Below are 14,799 nucleotides of genomic sequence, written 5' to 3' on the forward strand. Positions count from 1 at the left end.
TATAGGGAACAATATAGAAATAGACAAAGATTGATAGGAATTTAAACGAATATTCAAATATACATATATATAATAAACGTTGATTAACGTTAAATTATAATACATTAACCACGAAGAAAGGAAGAATAATTTTTTGTAATAATAAATAACATTAAACATTCATATTCATTAAACATTGAGTAAATCTCGTGAATAAAATGGTAATAACGTTGATTTAGAATTATTAATCCTCGTTAACAGCAATCGTAAAATCTTTTTATAACATGAAACGTAGTCTTAATTACTACGAAGGTAGAGTAGATGTACTACGTGGGTCAAATAATTCTCTAGGTTTCTTTTCTACACTAATTTGCGAATATTCCTCTTTCTCCTCCTATTACTACTTCTCGTTCTTCGATTCTTCACGGTTCCTCGATGATGCGTAAAGTTTCGTTGGGTCTGCTCGATGCCTGAGGGATGTTTTAGTGTGCGATAAAGATTAAAGAAAAAAGTAAAGAAAAGAAAAGAAAAGAAAGGAAAAGAAAAGAAAGGTAACGCGAAGGTTCCCTGCTATCAGATATACGGAAACAAAGGTCGGTAGAACCTCGAGTGAATTCCATGAGTGGGTGTCCCCAAACCATCCACCCACTCTTCAAAGACTGAAGAAAGGTTTAGATGGTATCCTTTGCTCGTTGCCGCATAGTCCAGAAGGATGGTGGTGGTGGTGGTGGTGAGAGATGTTGTTAACGATGGATAGCAACGACGCGACGTTTTCTACCAACCCCTTGTTGTACCTTATTCTCCTCTTTCTATCCTCCCGCTACCGGACACTTTTCATTAGCTACTCTTTTGTTCTATGGATATTGCTTTCACCGGGTCCACTTTCATTTAGCCGCGTAACAGAGAATAAGGATTATACTTATATACTACTTGAAAGAATCACCGAACCGTCCAACTACAAAGATTAACAAACAAAAAAATAAAATAAAGCTCGACCTTTCGATCGTCTGTCTGTCTGTCTGTCTGTTTGTCTGTCTCGTTGTTTCTATTCAAAAGAATAATAGAATTCTTTTTTGTTGTTCCTTTTATTTCTTTTGTTTCTTTGATCATTTTTTAGAAGCTTTTTAAGATCAATCATTCACAATATTTTTGAGATTAATAAATTATTTTAATTAGTGTTGCTTGAAATTATTTGTTTTCTGTTTAAAATGTATCGAAGATATGAATGATATGATTGGTGTCTAGTTTTTTTTCAAATAAAATTCAATTGATATTAATACGTCAGTCATAAATGTATGCTTAAAAATAATAATCGTCAAATTATAATATCAAATGTATGTGACATGTGGCAAATAAATGTGGATTTAAAGTGACACGTTTTAATGCGTTGCCATTCAGATTGATATTTTAAATACGTTTGATTGATAACAATGTTTTTCGATCGAAGTATATGCTTGAAAAAGCAAAAAATTTTGTTAAAATTATTATTTCGTTTTTCTTATAATAATCGTCGAATTATGATATCAAATGCATTTCATATGGGAAATAAATATGGATTTGAAGTGACACATTGGTGTGTTACGGGTAATTGGAGAAAATTTCCTACGAGTGGAGAGACTAAATTATTGGGATTGAGGTAGCCATGCGGAAAACGATCGAGAAAGGTATTGCACGCGAAAGTGAGAGAGAAAGAAAGAAAAGAAAAGAAAAAGAAAAGGAAAAAGAAAAAATAGAAAAAAAATAGAAAAAAATAGAAAAAAGAAAAAGAAAAAGAAATAGAATCGATGGGGAAGCTATCGGACACGAGAGAGCGATGAAGATAAAGGGTAGTTCGTAGAAGGGAAGCAAACGGGAAATAGGAGGAATACGGAAGGGATTTTAATGTACTTACTTGAAAGTAATGGAGGAGTTTGCTCGGCGGACACGTCTCGTTCGCGTTGTTGGAAAAACAAGCAATACGCCTGACAAAACATAGCTCGGCTATGCGCTTTATTTACTTGCTTCATTGTTTGAGTTTTTTTAATGCATCTCGTATACATATACATATATATGTATATATGTACAGTGTACGATAGCAGGAAGAGAAAGATAGAAAAGACAGAATGACGAAGGGTGAACTAGAACGAGCAGTTTTATGTGTACCGAAGGTTCCAGCTCGTTGAGAAAAGGGCTGGGGGTTTTTCGATCAATCATATTTTTTAGGACGACACCGAGTATAGTTAGATAAGTAAAAGTATAGAATGCAACGATGACAAAGAAGTAACCGATCGTTGAACCAATCTGCCACAAGTAGATTTTTCTATAATAGACGAGTTAACTGTGCTAGGATAGAACCAACGAGAGTAATGCACATCTTGCGAAATTTACCTCTACATACTTCGATTACTCTGATGTAACTTGTCTCTTTTTTATCTTTTGTTTTTTATCGATTGTTTTTCCAACTATAAAAGATATACATTGTGCTATGTTTCATCTTTAACGGTAGATACTTTTATTTCGTTTCAATCATTTATTTATTGTTGTAAAATGTTTTTAGGAAAATAATGTTTAAATGTTTGACTAAAAATCAAACAAATAATTACATTATAAAAATTATAATATTTAGTGACGACTGTTCAGATAAATCGCGTTATTGTATGTATGGGACGATTTAAATAAAGTGCATCGAAATAATATTTTTGTAATTGTAAAGTAAACTTTATAAATAAATAAATAATATATATATAATAAAACGTAATAATAATATATAATATAAATAAATAATAAATTTAATAAATAAGACATGTGCATCGTTTTTAATGATTAAATAATAAAAAAAAAGATAGGGTTTCTTATTGTATCGTTTCTGTATCGAAAGATGATTATGATTATGATTATTGTTATTATTATTATTATTATTATTATTGCAATCACGATCTATGTAATCTAATGATTATATATGTACACTAAAGATACACGTGTAGGTACATGTATCTCTATGAATCTCGTACGTAATGCCTTTGAGCCGAGTCCTTTGACGGAGGGGGTGGCACGCGGACAAGGCACGCGGGTGGAACACGAGGACGAAGCACGCGGACGAAACACGCGGACGAGAGACACAATTGTCAAGGTCTGTGAGATGTGAAGGGTGAACAGGATATATCTGCGTGAGAATGTGCTAGTGCGGATATCGATTCGAGCAAAAGGGTTTACTTCCTCTCCAGATCTATTTACCTTCTCTCTCTATCTCTATCTCTCTCTCTCTCTCTCTCTCTCTCTCTCTCTCTCTCTCTCTCTCTCTCTCTAGTGTGTATGTGTGCGTGTGTGTTTCTCTGTTTCTTTTTCACTTATTCGCTCATTTTCGCATTTAATGTTTCATTTTCTTTCTTTTTCTTTCTATGTGTGTCTGTGTGTGTGTGTTTTTCTCTGTGTCTCTTTCACTCATTTTCTTTCTCATTCTCTCATTCAATCTTTTATTTTCCCTCTTTCTCTCTTTATTGTCGTCGTATACGTGTGTGTGTGTCTTTTCGATTTGGAACCTTCATCATCGCCTTTAACGTCGTCGACCTCTTCAACGTCGTCCTAATCGTAAGGTAAAAGGGTCGGTAAGCGGAATGCGTCTACCAGTTGGTCTAATTTACATGCAGCACGTTCCAACGTTTCAATTTGCTTTCGCACTAAGAGATTACTGCTTGGGCCGGTTATAAATCGCCTTGTGATTTCGACAAGATTACTATTATATACTTTAAAGAAATTATTTCTTTCAAGATATGTATATATATATTTGATATTAATTATTATGATGGATATTTAAATAAAATGGGGCTTATTGATTTATCTCATTAGAAGTAATGAATGTACAATTCAACGGGGTGAGAAATTGTTTTAATCATTTTATTCTTTTGTTTAAAATTTCTTTTTTTAATTTTCTTTTATAACTTTCATAAATATGAAATGTTCGAGTACGATAAATAATTAAAAAAAAAAATTACAAAAAAAAAATCGTTTAGAAATAATTTTGTATTGTTAAAAAGAAAAAAAACAAGAATTTTAGTGAAAATTATATTTTGATTCGAGTTTGTTTATTTTAATATTAGAGAACAGAAAAAAATCGTGTATGATAACTCGAAAGAAAATAAGTTCTTTTGTAGGGATGGATAAGGAAAAAAAAAATAAAAAAAAGAAACCATATTAAATATGGTTTCATCCCTTAGCAGAGCGTGGTTTCGATCCACGGACCTCTGGGTTATGGGCCCAGCACGCTTCCACTGCGCCACTCTGCTTCGGTAGAGGGTGATTGTAAAATGATTTTCTTATTCTTTGAACATAATAAATGTATATGTACAGGGTGATGCACTAAATCTTGCCACCTAAATAGCAGTGAAAGTTCGATAAAAGCAGAAAAGATTGTACAACAAAAGTTGCATGAAGAAATAAAGGCTATTATATGATGATAAGTTTCTCTGGCTAGGCAAAGTCCCTTCCGAGATTTAAAGGTCAACATTGTTTTTCTTGTTAAAATACAATGCCATATATATGTAGGGAAATCAATCGTTCTGTACCCGGCTTAGGATATCTAATTCCCCCCGTGTTGCCGACACTACTCGAGATATAAAAGATACTCTTTATTCTCACAAATTATTGCTTATTACAATTACAATTACCATTACAATTACAATTACAATAACGCTTCGCAACTTCTCACACTCACTCAGACCTCACACAGTCACTACTCACTCGCTACTCTTTCACTATTCGCTCGCTAATCACATTCGTATCGAATCGCTCGCTGTCGTCGTTCGGTTCTCTCTACGCTACTTTCGAAAAAACCGCTCTTCACGCGTGACCGTCCTCTCCTTAAGAGGTTTCTCCCCCCACCCTGCATCCCCGAGGGACAAAACATTTTCGAATCGTTCTCGAATTTTCCCAACATCCAGCTCGGTCCAATAAACAAATCACTGATATCGCTCGAGAACCTTCTAGCTCACACCGACTTACACACACAACTTCTTCTTCACTAACAAAGAGCAGTCCTAACACAGTCTTCCTTTATTTCGATAGTCTTTCGTTGCCTGCCTACTTATCTGTGTTTACTCTTTGATATTCAACACTCCCCACATATATTAATACAAGTTTTTTGATAATTGCTTTAGAGACGATTCCATATGTATATTTGATATTAATTATATTTATGGATATTGAAATAAAATGGGGCTTATTGATTTATTTCATTAGAAGTAATGAATGTACAATTCAACGAGGTGAGAAATTGTTTTGATCATTTTATTTTTTTGCTTTATATATTTTTTTTAAATTTTCTTTTAAAACTTTCATAAATATGAAATGTTCGAGTACGATAAATAATTAAAAAAAAAAAAAATTACAAAAAAAAAATCGTTTAGAAATAATTTTGTATTGTTAAAAAGAAAAAAAACAAGGAATTTTAGTGAAAATTATATGTTGATTCAAATTTGTTTATTTTAATATTAGAAAACAGAAAAAAATCATGTGTAATAACTCGAAAGAAAATAAGTTCTTTTATAGAGATGGATAAGGAAAAAAAAATAAAAAAAAGAAACCATATTAAATATGGTTTCATCCCTTAGCAGAGCGTGGTTTCGATCCACGGACCTCTGGGTTATGGGCCCAGCACGCTTCCACTGCGCCACTCTGCTTCGGTAGAGGGTGATTGTAAAATGATTTTGTTATTCTTTGAACATAATAAATGTATATGTACAGGGTGATGCACTAAATCTTGCCACCTAAATAGCAGTGAAAGTTCGATAAAAGCAGAAAAGATTGTACAACAAAAGTTGCATGAAGAAATAAGGGCTATTATATGATGATAAGTTTCTCTGGCTAGGCAAAGTCCCTTCCGAGATTTAAAGGTCAACATTATTTTTCTTGTTAAAATACAATGCCATATATTTTGATATTAATTTTTTGATAATGGCTGTAGAAACGAATTCATATATATATATATTAGGGTGGGTCAAAAAAAATAACTTTTTTTTTGAGGTAAAAACTTCTTTAGAATTGGAGTGATCTGAAAAGTAAGTAAACGGTAACGAAGCTGTGTAACGAAGCTGTGTAACGAAGCTATGTAGCGAAGCTATGAAACGGCTGCTATACTGAATAATGAGAGAAAAAGAGACAAACATATAGGATTTAGCCTGCGAGAGAATGAGACAGAATATAGCTATACAGTTTTTCCTATTCTCGGTCTCCTCTTTATGCTATGTTTCGTAGTTATCGCTCCTGGTTTTATATGTGTGTGTTTGTGCGCGACTACATACTACAAAGCGTGGACACGTATTCTTTCGATACTCGAAATGTTTGTAGGTACGAGCTATAGAAAGGTAAAAAAATAAACAGAGATAAGCACGTAGGTATGCGACAAAAGTATAAGGTCCAAACGAACCGACGGTCGAAATAAAGAAAGAAGGTGCGTGGTCTGTTTTTATTTTACCAAACGTGTCATTTTTTTTCTATTTAAAAATGTTTATATTTTATTGAAAAATTAATATTAAATTATTCATTTCCCAAATATTGTAATTAACAATTATGAAATATATAGAATATAATAATTGTATTGTCTGCAATATTTTACAAAAAAATGAAATGATTATCATATACATCAGAGAAAAAAATTAAACAACATTGTAGAATATTTTTCTTATAAATATCCAAAGACATGTTTTTTAATTATAATGTTTGCGTATTTAGGAAATTTATACTAATTTTTCAATAAAATAGAAAAGTGTTTAAATAGAAGAAACTAGACACGTGACAAAAACAAATAAACCTTATTTACTTTATATTTCCAATAAAAATACAATTATATAACTTATTTTACAAATATAGAAAAAAAAATATAGAAAATAAATTTAAAAAAAATTTTTTAATATTATGAAATAAAACAACGGATATGATAAATAGATTTTAAAATCGTTATAATTCAAAACCCGATGAAACGAAAAAAATACGATCACAATTGTTCCCTTCTTTTACAGCATCTACAGGTATTAGTTGCAACACAAAAAGAAATACTTGTTTGTGCTAACCCATGATAAAGATATCTCAAATTCAAAGGGAAGGTGAAAAGAGTGAAAGAAAAAATTCATCTACCTGAGTTTCAAAAAAATATATATTACATTTACTTAGGTTAGGACAGGATATCTTTCCACCAATAAACATTCTACCATTTTTGTTTCTATCTACACCTATCGCATTCGGCATTCCATCTTGATGGATAGAAATTTGAAAATGTTAGTTTTTGTCAGCTACCTACACCCCAAGGTCGGTTCCTTTTCATGAGAACAGAATTTTAAAAACAGGGAAGGTCTGTTGAAATTCGCGTGATCTATATTTATAATCTTCATTATCGATGCGATAATATTCATGCCTATAGTTTTTTTTTACAAAACGGGTCATATCTTTTCTATTTAAAAATGTTTCTATTTTATTAAAAAATTAGTAATAAATTCTTTATTTCGCAAATATTATAATAAATAAATATGAAATACATAGAATATATAATAATTGTATTGTCTGAAATATTTTACACAAAAAAATGATTACAAGATACATCAGAGAAAAAGAATTAGATAACACTGTAGAATACATTAGGGGCAGTTGACAAATTCCATTCAAAAGCAAGTAAATTACTGTCACTTTTTAAGTCGCATATAAGAAAATTATATTATTAATTGTAATATTTGCGTATTTAAGAATCTTATACTAATGTTTCAATAAAATAAAAACATTAATAAGATGTTGAACGCCCAGCGTAGATCGGTGGAGCTTACCACGGAACTGAAATTTGAGACTCGTAGTGTACACAGTTCGATAAACTGAGAGAGCGATAAGATTCAATGCATTTTTTAGATTTTTCGTATTTTAGATCTTTATTTAGACGAAAGTATTTAGAAAGATAAGTTTGTGGTCCAAAGAATACAGACGAGATATGTTATAAATAATAAGAGTCTCGAAGTGTGGCAGGCTATAGAGTTGAAAAAACATTTCTAGACAATATCTTTATTATATCTCTCATTGCATTTTACCAGAACCTTCGTTCAGTCCAGCAATATTTTCCATATGTTTTTCTTAACGTCTTTATTTCGTCTATCCTAAAATGTTTGTTCGCATCGCAAGAATGTAGATGAAAACGGGAAATTGAAAACCACACTAAGAAAAAAAATTGTATACCTGAGTTTCACAAAAAGGATTATTTATATCTACTTAATTTCTGACGAATTATATTTCCTTTGATAAACATCCCACAATTTTGGTGTTAATTAATAACTATCGCATTCAGCATTCAATTTTTATTGCTTGAATTGGGAAAAGTGTACTTTTTATCAGCTATTCCACCCAGAGACCATACCGGCGATCTTTATTATATGTGGTAATAATATTATAATAAATAAATCCTACAAATATCTTACTCTTAAAACTGTGCATTCGTCTCATTCTCTCGAAACTTACATTTTTGAAGGTTTCACTTCTAACACGTGTGATCTGCACACATGATTTTTTTTTTCAAGTGCCACGGAAAAATGGGTTGCTAGACACCTTAAAACAATTCTCATCAAATATGAGCTCTTAATTTTAATAGGAAGATCCTCCGCATTGCAGTTTTTAATTTTTTTTTTTTCAGTTTATTAGATTAAAATACATATCTCATTATTTATTGATTGTACACAGAAAAATGTTTTAGACGAATTTTGTATGAAATTTAATGCTCTACAAAAAAGGTATCTTATATTTTTTCCGTAAACCTCACCATTTGAATAATATCGAAGATTTAAATTTGATGATTTTTAGAAAAAATTCATTTTTGTTTATGAATTTTATAACTCGACAATAAATGACTATTAAAAAATGCGCAATACAAATTTTTGTAGGAAATTAAGTGCTCTATAAAAATGGTGTCCTATGTTTTGGCGATTAAATTAAGCGTTCAAAAGATATTCATCATCAAACTTTCATGTGTACTGATTTTTCTCTCTAAATATCTTAACAAATATAACAAGAACAAAAAATAACAAAAAAAAATATAAAAAAAAACAAATATAATAAGAATAAAGTGATAGAAATCGAAAAGAAACGTAAGTAACAATAGTTAAAAATCTTAAACTCGCAATTACACTCGTATTACACTCGTTCACTCACAACTAGTCACACCGAATCAAGAAGGCGAAGTCTGCCTTTTTCACCGAGCTTATATACACATTCACCCCACCAATGGTCCTAATCACTGCCGTCAATCTTTCTCGAAATCTCTAGACTATTCCCAATCAATTAAACAAAGGACTTCTTTCCGATTTCCGGTTCGAAATATTCGAGAGATTTTCGGTTAGCTTACCGAAAAATAACTTCAGACGATATCGTTTTACACGATCGCTTTTCTTTCCTTACACACACATACTCATATTCATATCGCTACACGTATTCGCAATCTTTCAACGTCCATCAATTGTTTCACGCATACCAACACCCGCACTCTTCATCTTTCTCCCACCCTTTCATATATATATATTTGATATTAATTATTATGATGGATATTTAAATAAAATGGGGCTTATTGATTTATTTCATTAGAAGTAATGAATGTACAATTCAACGGGGTGAGAAAAGGTTTTAATCATTTTATTTTTTTGTTTAAAATTTCTTTTTTTAATTTTCTTTTATAACTTTCATAAATATGAAATGTTCGAGTACGATAAATAATAAAAAAAAAAAAAATTTACAAAAAAAAATCGTTTAGAAATAATCTTGTATTGTTAAAAAGAAAAAAAAAAACAAGAATTTTAGTGAAAATTATATTTTAATTCGAGTTTGTTTATTTTAATATTAGAGAACAGAAAAAAATCGTGTATGATAACTCGAAAGAAAATAAGTTCTTTTATAGGGATGGATAAGGAAAAAAAAAAATAAGAAAAAGAAACCATATTAAATATGGTTTCATCCCTTAGCAGAGCGTGGTTTCGATCCACGGACCTCTGGGTTATGGGCCCAGCACGCTTCCACTGCGCCACTCTGCTTCGGTAGAGGGTGATTGTAAAATGATTTTGTTATTCTTCGAATATAATAAATATACTTGTACAGGGTGATGCACTAAATCTTGCCACTTAAATAGCTGTGAAAGTTCGATAAAAGCAGAAAAGATTGTAGAACAAAAGTTGCATGAAGAAATAAGGGCTATTATATGATGATAAGGTTTTCTTTCTAGTGGATTCCTTTCAACTTTGTTTTTTTTTTTTCAAATACAATACTATATACATATTTCGATACTTAATTTTTTTATAACGGCCGTAGAAACGAATCTATATATATATATGTATCTTTGCGTGAATATTTTTGTAGGTTTATACATGAATTTATTTACTTTTTTTCCCTTTTTTCTCTCTTTTTTTAAATATTTTTTTTTCATTCTTTTTTTTATTTTTGGTGAGCTTTTTAAACACGGCTGAGTGGATCGTTGCATAAATTAAAGATCCTACGGGTACGAGACGAAACCTCGTTTCTTCTTCTTATTCGTCTCTCTTTTATTTGCATTTAATGGAAGAAAAAACGAGTAGAGTGAAAAGAATAGGAAAGTAAGCGAAAGAAAGAAAGAAAGATAGAAAGAAAGAAAGAAAGAGAAGGATTACCTGTCTAGATTCTCTTTATACCGCCTAAAATATCCGCTTTCACGTCAAAGTTTTGCAAGAATCATGAGTCTAAAGCAAGAGGCATCGAGGAAGTTTACGAGCTATCCTCTCCATTCTCTCTCTCTCTTTTCAACCTCCCTCCCTATCTCTTAGCCACCCTTACCGAAACTCTTCAGGAAGCTTAGATTTACGTAAATATTCAAAAAGTTTTATATTTTAATTAAACCATCGATGGAGTGAGAAAGAGAGAGATAGAGGGTGATAGATAGATAGATATGTAGATAGATAGATAGATAGATAGATAGATAGATAGATGGATAGATAGATAGATAGATAGATAGATAGATAGAGAGAGAGAGAGAGAGAGAGAGAGAGAGGAAGTTAGAATGAAAAACAAAATAAGAAAAGAACAAGAATTAAGTTTAATGTATCGTTGAATATTTGAAAAAGTAAATTTTCTAGTATCATCCTATATACAAATATATATATATATAAATTTATAGTTGATAAAAAATAATAATAATAATGGATTAGAACATTCGTATTAAAATACAAACTAGCCATTTTTTACATCTGTAGCCAATATTATAAAGATAATCAAATATTCTTTAATAAAAATTTATATTTGTACTTATTTTACTCGAAAGAAATAATACAGAAAAAAATAAAAAAAAAGATTTAAAAAATCATAAAAGAAATCGAATAAAAGTTGGCGTTAATCGCACTACTCGTTAACTCGTTCAAATAGTCGATGGATAATGAAGTGTCTTCGATGGGGTAGGTATTATCGGAAACACTGAGATGAAAGAAAGAACGTAAGGAGATTGTTCTTTTAAAGTAGTAGGAGGGTGGTGGTAGTGATGATGGTGGTGGTGGTAATGGTAGTGGTGGTAGTAGGAGGAGACTTTTCTGGTGGGAAATACTTAACTTCTTATAGGAAGCAAAGTATGGCTAGGTAAAGGGTGAGTTTGTAGAATAATGGAGGGGGAGAAGCAATGAAGACTCACGGATTGCTCAATGGTAATTCGTGTACATCGTTTTGAGAAACTCGGGGGCTCTGCTCTTTTATCGGATTAAATGCACTTCAGAGCGGATGGGGAACAATGGTCGTCGACATTATTCGAGTTTTTCATTCCGAATTCTTCTTCTTATTCTACTTCCTTTTCCTTACTCTTCTCTCTCTCTCTCTTTCTTTTTTTCTTTTACGTTCAATTCTTTCTTTCTTTTTGTCAGCCTGCCTGCCTGCCTGCCTGCCTGCTTGTCTTTCTATCTGTCTGTCTGTCTGTCTATCTGTCTGTCTGTCTATCTGTCTATCTGTCTGTTTATCTCTTACTAACCCCCCATCTAACCCCATCCTCTCTCTCTCTCTCTACATTCTCACCCTTCTGCTCTTTCTGTTTTCATTACGACATTAAGAACTTTCTCGACAAGCTCTCAAGTTAATCCATCCTATAAACTATTCCAAAGGCCGTGAATGGAAACGGTCGGTCGGTCGGTCGGTCGGTCGGTCGATCAGTTGGTCGGTCGTTCGATCGATCGATCGATCGATCTATCTCGATTTCAATGTCTTTGAAAATCTTTTAAGGATAACTGTCGAATTCAAAATGGAAAATCTCTTTTCGTCCGGATAACGCGATCGAGTTCTTCCTTTCTTTTTCTATTTTTTCTTCTTCTTCTTCTTTTTTTTTTTCTACCGATAAAATCGTTCGTTCCAATTTCTGTCTCGATTAATAATCGATAAAATATTTTACGCGATATTTATACAAGAGTAGTAAGAAGTAGAAAGAAATAAAGAAAGAAAAGGAGTTTGATATTTTAAGTTAATATTTTTTCCAAAAAAAGATTTATTTATAATATTAACCAGTTAATTGAGTTTGACGAGTATAGTCGTCATGAAGAAGTGGCAAGATTTTGTGCCATAACTAGCGTACGTGTCATGCGTAAAACGTAGTGATTATTTGCTATTTAAATTGTAACTTTTTTGACAAACGAGAAATATTCTCCAATTTCAAGATGAGTAAGAAAAAATTTAAAATTTGTAAGTTATTATTTTTGTTTTAGTTCATTTTATCCTGAAAATGTACAATTGTAACCTTGACTTGTCGTCAGTCGATTTTCATGACACACAGCGGTGCACACTTTTAAAACAGAGCGCCACATTTAACTGGTTAAACGTTCATATTAGATTTAACCTGATTCGTTGTTTCAAAAATCCTATTAGTATGTTACGATGAAAAAATATCAGTGGTAAAAGATTATAATTGATTGTAATTTAATTTAATAAATAAAATTGTTTTAATTTGAGTTTGTTCAATTTTTGATTTTGGAAGAAAAAAGGGTAGAAAAAGAGGAAAGAGAAATGAAGGGTTATTTTGCTTTACGGTGAAAGGGTAGAAGGGAGTGAGGTGGTGGAAGAGGGCGGGTGATCGTCATCTTCGTCGTCGTCGTCGTCGTCGTAGACGTCGAATGTGTTCTCTCGTCTTCTGTTCGTCGCTACGGAAGGAACTAATCAAGCGAACGGAGATAAGTCTTCCGATAATGGAATCGACGAACACCGGGGTTGGGTTGGGTTAGGTTGGAGACTCTTACCGTTACTTCCGACGTTTCTGTGGCTTACCATAGTGAAGTCGTACGGGCGTCAGGATTAGACTGGGCAATGAGTTACGGAAACGAATCTAACGTGATATCGAAAGTAGTATTATAGTTTTTAAACTCTTTGACCTAAAACTGTGATCTAAGATCATTTCAAATTGTTACAAGTATTTATTACATGATGCAATTATGTTATATCGTATTATTATTCAAATGTTTAGATCTTGTATAATAATGCATTTGTTATTCAATTATATTTTACATACCGAGCAATATATCAATTCGAGAATTTTCAATGAAATACACAGTAAAACTTGTTTTTGTGCGGTCCTTTTTTATGCGATACTATTTTTCTGCAATTTGTTTAGTGCGATTTTTCGAAGTGAAAACTTCTTTAGAATAGGGGTGATTTGAAAAAATGGAACACGGCGATGTATAACGGCGATGTAGTGAGGCGATGAAACGGCTACGATACTAAGTAAAAAAAGAAAAAAAGACAAACATATAGGATTGTACCTGCGAGAGAATGAGACAATATAACTGTACAGTTTTTCCTATTCTCGGTCTTCTTTATGCGCTGCTTCCTAGTCGCCACTCCTGGCTACTAAGCTTTGTATATGTGTGTGTGTCCGACTGCATACAACGATGCGTGGACTTATATCATTTCGATACTAAACCTGTAGGTACATATACATATATACATAATATATATATTAGGGTGGGTGAAAAAAATGACTTATTTTTTCACAAACTTTCATGTGTACTGATTTTTGTCTCTGAATATCTTTTGAACGGTTAATTTAATCGCCAAAACATAGGACATCATTTTTATAGAGCAGTTAATTTCCTACAAAAATTTGTATTGAGCACTTTTTAATAGTCATTTATTGTCGAGTTATAAAATTCATAAACAAAAATGAAATTTGCCTTAAAATCATCAAATTTAAATCTTCAATATCATTCAAATGGTGAGGTTTCCGGAGAAAATATAAGACACCTTTTTTGTAGAGCATTAAATTTCATACAATATTCGTCTAGAACATTTTTCTGTACAATCAATAAATAATGAGATATGAATTTTAATCTATTAGACTGAAAAAAAAAAATAAAAAACTGCAATGCGGAGGATCTTCCTATTAAAATTAACAGCTCATATTGGGTGAGAATTCTTTTAAGGTGTCTAGCAACCCATATTTCCGTGGCACTTGAAAAAAAAGAAGTCATTTTTTTGACTCACCCTAATATATATATTTTGTTTCTATCTATGACTATCGCATTCGGCTATTTATCTTATTGATATAATTTGAAAAGTGATAGTTTTTGTCAACTACCCCCATTCCAAGATCATACCGGTGCCCTTTGATATATATGTTAACAATATTATATTATAATAAATAAATCCTACAATTATCTTACTCGTGATACTGTGCATTAGTCTATTTTTCTCGAAGCTTGATTGTTTTAATTCTAGGTTATTCTTATAAATATCCAAAGACATGTTTTTTAATTATAATATTTGCGAATTTAGGAAATTTTTACTAATTTTTCAAAAGAATAGAAACATTTTTAAATAGAAGAAACTGGACACGTGACA

At 31.7% G+C, this 14,799-nt stretch overlaps 3 non-coding genes across 3 annotated transcripts; all 3 read right to left on the reverse strand.

The window, feature by feature from the left end:
* Positions 1-4,169: 4,169 nt before the first annotated feature.
* Positions 4,170-4,241, reverse strand: TRNAM-CAU (transfer RNA methionine (anticodon CAU)). The gene has a single exon. It is a non-coding gene; the product is annotated as a tRNA-Met (tRNA).
* A 1,320-nt stretch (positions 4,242-5,561) lies between these two features.
* TRNAM-CAU (transfer RNA methionine (anticodon CAU)) lies at positions 5,562-5,633 on the reverse strand. The gene has a single exon. It is a non-coding gene; the product is annotated as a tRNA-Met (tRNA).
* Positions 5,634-9,932: 4,299 nt separating this feature from the next.
* On the reverse strand, positions 9,933-10,004 carry TRNAM-CAU (transfer RNA methionine (anticodon CAU)). The gene has a single exon. It is a non-coding gene; the product is annotated as a tRNA-Met (tRNA).
* Between the last annotated feature and the right edge of the window lie 4,795 nt (positions 10,005-14,799).

This window comes from Polistes dominula, unplaced genomic scaffold (genome assembly GCF_049000335.1).
Source record: "Polistes dominula isolate Pdom_NZ unplaced genomic scaffold, Pdom_raw_medaka contig_19, whole genome shotgun sequence".
NCBI classification, from domain to species: domain Eukaryota; kingdom Metazoa; phylum Arthropoda; class Insecta; order Hymenoptera; family Vespidae; genus Polistes; species Polistes dominula.